Source organism: Mirounga leonina, unplaced genomic scaffold (assembly GCF_011800145.1).
Source record: "Mirounga leonina isolate KUSES-001 unplaced genomic scaffold, KU_Mleo_1.0 Mir_174, whole genome shotgun sequence".
Classification (NCBI taxonomy): Eukaryota; Metazoa; Chordata; class Mammalia; order Carnivora; family Phocidae; genus Mirounga; species Mirounga leonina.
In genome coordinates, this window is record NW_023270451.1 from 20,711,289 (window position 1) to 20,716,949 (window position 5,661).

At 36.0% G+C, this 5,661-nt stretch overlaps 1 pseudogene; it reads left to right on the forward strand.

The window, feature by feature from the left end:
• Positions 1–534: 534 nt before the first annotated feature.
• LOC118021324 lies at positions 535–1,365 on the forward strand (annotated as a pseudogene).
• The last annotated feature ends 4,296 nt before the right edge of the window (positions 1,366–5,661 follow it).

A 5,661-nucleotide genomic window follows, 5' to 3' on the forward strand; every position in this document is an offset into this window, starting at 1 on the left:
CTCTCTGCATAAAGATGACTTTATTACTATCCCCAAAATATGAGGGACACATGTCCTAAGAGCCCTCCATTCTGCTTTTCTGCCTGTGTGGACAAAGGCAGTGACTGGATGTTGTGAGCAGTGAGGTGTGGTATGGCAGGGGGCGTGGGGCTAGGGCCAAAGGAGAGATGACGAGACCCAAGGTAGCCCTCATATCTTGCTTTGCCAGGACACTGGGATTGTACCTTACAGGCTGAAACATGAAAATTAAAAATAAGATATCCAAGGACACCTGGGTGGCACAGTTGGTTGAGCGTTGACTCTTGATTTTGGCTCAGGTTGTGATCTCAAGAGTCGTGAGATCGAGCTCTGCATCAGGCTCTGCTCCAAGTGGAGACTTGAGACTCTCCCTCTCCCTCTGCCCTTCCCCGCCTCTCTCCCTCTCTCTTGAGTAAATAAATAAATCTTAAAAAAAGATGTCCAGTAACATGAAAATTAAAAATAAAATGGAGTGTGAGCTCCAAATGGGCTGGAGAAGTGTCACACCTCGAGGCATCTTGGAGAAGGAGAATAATAGCTTTTCAGGTTTGTAACAAAACATGGCCTCCGATAAAATTACGCTGCCAAAAATGGGAAAGAACCAGAATGGAAACAGTCAAAAAGTCCCGAAGAACTTGTGGTGGAAAAAGCACAGAACCGACGATGTGCAGTGACTGGAAAGGGAGAGGGGTATTTCCTGAAGTGGAAGGTGCTAGACATGCGGACAATATGGGCAACTTGAAGAAACAGATTGTCCAGAGTTCGTCAAAATATTTCTTAATTATCAAAGAACTGGGTAAAGAGAAAGATGGTACACAAAGAAGATCTTTATCTGTCAGTGAATCTGATGATAGCAAATCAGATAAAGAACTATTGCTGACGAAACAAGAGGCTTTGCCAGAGGTCAGGATCTCCAATGAATAATGGGGGTCACAGTCAGCAGTGGAGACTTAATGTTTCTCATGATATGGGAAGATCAGATGAGGCAGACTTAGTATCAGCAAAAGAGGCAAATATGAAATGTTGTCAAATTGCAATCCCTTTTTAGGGTGCCTAGGTGGCTCAGCTGGTTAATCGTCTGCCTTCGGCTCAGGTCATGATCCCAGGATCCTGGGATCGAGCCCCGCATTGGGCTCCCTGCTCAGCAGAGAGTCTGCTTCTCCCTCTACACCTCCTCCCTGCTCATGCTCTCTCTCTCTCTCTCACTCTCTCTCATGCTCTCTCTCTCTCAAATAAATAAAATCTTTTTTTTCTAAAGTAATACTATTGTAAAAAAAAAAAATTGCAATCCCAGTTTAAGAAGAGAGACTAACTTGGCATTCTTGTCTGGAAAATGAAGCTCAATAATTGTTCTCAACTATATATGCAATTATATTATATAATTATTTATTTGATTATACATAAAATCTGGGTCTTAATTTTTGATTTATTAGTTTGAAGAAATAACTATATTCTAATGAAAGCCAAATTTGATATTTTTGTTCTGAAGTAGTATTGTGGGAGTCGGGGTTTTATCTGTAGCACCGGTTGCTTTGGACAAATAAATAAAACTTTCTTAGTTGCTTCCTTTATCAGGAAAGAACATTTGATACCATGGTACACTATTTCCTCTGCATTAGAGAACAGATTTTTCTAAATGTTGGGGAAGATCTCGATGGTCATTACTCAATCAGAATTTTTGTTTAACTCATATATGCATAAGGACCAGTCTGAGATTTTTTTTCTTTGTCTTTTTGTGGGCATACACATAAAATACACACGTAGATGGTTTTCTTTTTTTTAACTTCCACCAAAGCTAAAACAAAACACTCTTTCGCAACCATGGACAAGCCTGTGTTTTTGGAATGCCATCACTCTAAGCAACCTGAGAAATAAATCACTTCGAGCTATATGGAAAATTTTTCCTGGCATCTTAATATTTCAAATAAAATAGATGATTCTGTCATTAATTGAACAACTTAAATGTATTGTAGACAACTCAAATTGGACAATTTAAAAATGGCCTTATCAGAATTCATATCTATATCTACAGTCATATAAATGCAAGTTTATTTGCAAAACCTCTCACAGGAAAATTTGATCAATACCAACAATCTCCCCCCACCCCCAGAAGAGAACACTAGACAAATCCCAGTGTGTTTTAATTATCCAATCAAGACTTAGTTAAATGGACATCTAACTAGGTTCCTTCTAGCAAGACTTTCCTTTACAAGGAGTTGAAATCTCTGTGCTATAACCACTAAAAGGTTAATGTATTAGTCTTAATCAGGTGATCAGAGATGTTGGCAATTTAGGATCTGCTGGAATGGATGAGTGAACCAACTTTTGTAATCTAAACTATTGATCCGCATGTTTTTCTTTACCCACAACTCATTCTTTACATGTGGGCTCAATCTTTTCAGTATTTGGGTTACTGGTTCAGCAGAAGCCTGGAAAAACATAACCTCTTAGTAATGAGAATGCTCTCCAACTGTGTATTGTTTATTATAAATAGTGGTGAACAGTGGTCAATAGTTTTATATTTTAAAAAATGAATATGTGAGTTTTACTTTTGAAAATCATCAGTATTTTCTAACATTTTTGCTTTTAATGTCCTCCTTTGTTAATTATTTAAAGAGTTATAAGCAAACATTTGAAAATGGATTCTTCAAATGTTCCTGGGACCCATTATAACTCTTCTGCTATGGGAATAATCTCCCCCTTTAATCTATCAGCTTGCAAATTTATCTTTAGGTAGTTAAGTATTTTGTGTGTGCCCCCCTCCCCTGAAATTTCCATGGAATTTTGAGGAAAACCACTGGTCACTCCATCATAGCTCTTCAGCCTTCTGGCGTTCACCCTTTACCTCTGCACCTCCTCAACTGGGTCATCGGGCCATAGAGGCTACCATCATTGGGAAACTATGGGAAGGCGGTCCCCATTGCCTGCCTAGGGTCAGGGGCGGCAAGTGCAACAGGGAGTAGTAAGGAAAGTCTTCTACCTAAGAACAAAGTTTTAGTCACCACAGACAAGAATTATTATATATGTGTTTTTCCTTGGGAACATTGTCATACATGTAGATTAAGTTCTAGATACTAGGATGATAGTGTTTAACCACTTATTTGTGGTTAAGTGAGTCTTAGTGGCTCACCTGGGCACTGAACTTCTTTGAAAGTTGTTATATACTTGTGCATATATGTTACATATCTATTATGTATCTAGTTATATGCTATATTTTTATATAAAACTTTTGTTACACGGTCATTTAACCTGAATCTTTGATTAAGAACAACATATTGCCAATTACACTTGATGACAGAATTTGCCACACTTAAAATCGAAAGGATGAAGTGATGTAGGAGTTACATGTTCAGAGAAAAATAATGTGGGTTTTTTTTTTTGAATCATCTCACCATAGTATAAAATCTGGTCATTGATCTGAGTTCTCTCATTTTACAAATTGTCCTTAATATTTAGTTGAACAACAGCTAACTTGTGGTTCTCTCTACTAGGCTGTTACTGAATCATTCAATTTTGTATGAGCAATAATTGTTTTACAAATAATTTAAGTCTTTTCAAAATTAAAAAAAAAATGTCTTTGTACCTCAGGTGAATTCCACATATTTGTGAATAACTAATTAGTGAAGTTCTAAATGGAATATTGATTAAAATGTGTTTTTAAGACATTCTTGAAAATTTGAAGAATCCTGGTATCAGTACTCAAAAATGAGATGTCCATAATTACTTTGAGAGGAGATTTTTCTAAAGTCTGCAATAAAAGAATTTAGGAACTCTGAAATAAAACCTGGGCAATTTAGTTCTTGGAAATGGATTTTAGAATACATTTAAAATGGCATTTTCAACACTAAACCCTAGGGTTTATTTCCAACAATAGTTTATTAAGGTATGCTTGTCAATAGATCATTATTCTTTTTAAACATAGTTTTAACCCAGATGAGAAGTTGATTGTTGCATTAGTTTTTGAGTTCTGAGGATTATAGATATGTGCCATTCATACTCTCTTGCACACACACAGAAAAAAAGTCATTTTGAAATGGAAAACTGCCTCATTCCATAAGCATGCCATTAATGCATGATCCAGGATGTCATAGTTTGGATGAGATAATCAGATTCCTAGATGAAGCAGCTGAAAGCAGCTGCTTAGTTTAGAAATGATTTGGAGATATGTAAATTGAAGACAGTTGATTGAAAGAGAAAAAATGAATCAGTGTAAATTTATTACTGAAAAAGCAAAATGATTAAAAATCATCATTATGACTGTTAGGTCAATTAAAAAATGTTATGCTCATTCATCTTTCAAAGAACTGCCTCCAAATGAAAGTACAGTTCTAATTCCACTATTAACAAGTACATGTTTGTTATTGACAGATGTACATGTCATCATTTTTGAGACTAGGAATTTGAAACCCTCAGGAATCATCATAGAATGAGTGAACTAACAGTGTTTGAAAATACCAGTCCAAGAAGTTTGTTCACAATAATAATTCATGTTTATAAGGTGCCTTTCATTCAACTCTTAAGACTCTGTGTATAGATGTGTTTAAATATGCATGGTCATATATCACTGTCTTCGTACATCACAGCCCAAATGTTTCAATTCCATGGACATAAAGCAGCTCTTTATTTCGTGTGTGAAAATAGAATCTCTACCCTTGCCACACAAATTCGCTACAAATGGCACCTTCTTATTTATGCTCTTATCTTGCTTGTGCTGAAGGATTGTTAATGCAATCTTTTCTTAAAGCAATTTTTAAAAACTTCTTTAAAAACAAAACACCTGTGTTTTCTGGCAGGACAACAATGTATCAGCAAAAATAGCTTTATTTAATGACTGACTGTGGTTAGCGAGCGCCCCATAATTCATTTCATAATTGGAAAAAAATGTAACATTTGCTGACATCATCTGAGTGTTGATCTGGACCCATTGAACAGGGAGTTTTCCAACAAAAATGATTTAATTTTCCACTTCACAATTCAGGAAGAATTTAGGATTCGGGCATTCATGGAGTCTAGAAATGATTTTCATTTTCAGGATGTTAGCTCAAAATTTGGACAGGAAGGAAGACTGGAACATTGTTTGATTTCCAAGGCAAAATTTCATCTGTAAAATTTCACTTCCTTTTATGTATACCGATACCAGTCTGAGATCAAACATATGAAACTCTGAAGAAAAAAAAAATAATGTTAGAAGTGAAAAATCTAATGGATGAGGAGAGATAGAGTTACCCAAAGTTCTATTCTGAAAGAGTTTCTTAAACAAATACGTACTCACTTGATTCTTGTCTACCTGGATTTCCAATCTATTTGGGAGTTTGCAGTGCAAAATACACATGAATTGCAGCAATGATTATTTAAAAGTGATGCACCATCAGTCGTAATGACGTTATTTGATATTAATATGGCCATAGGTTCAAAATTTTATATATTGCACTGCAAATATGGGTAAAGAATATCTAGCCTAAGCTCTCTTAGGAAAGCTCATCTTTATATCAGAGAGGAGGCAGAGGAACTTATTTCTAAAGTTGTCATCATCAATATTTTTGTCTCATCTCACCTAAACACTGTCTTATGAATACCCTTAATTCTCTGTCTTCTCTTGGCTGGACTTGTCTTCCAAAGTCATGATCTGGGTTAAACCCATCT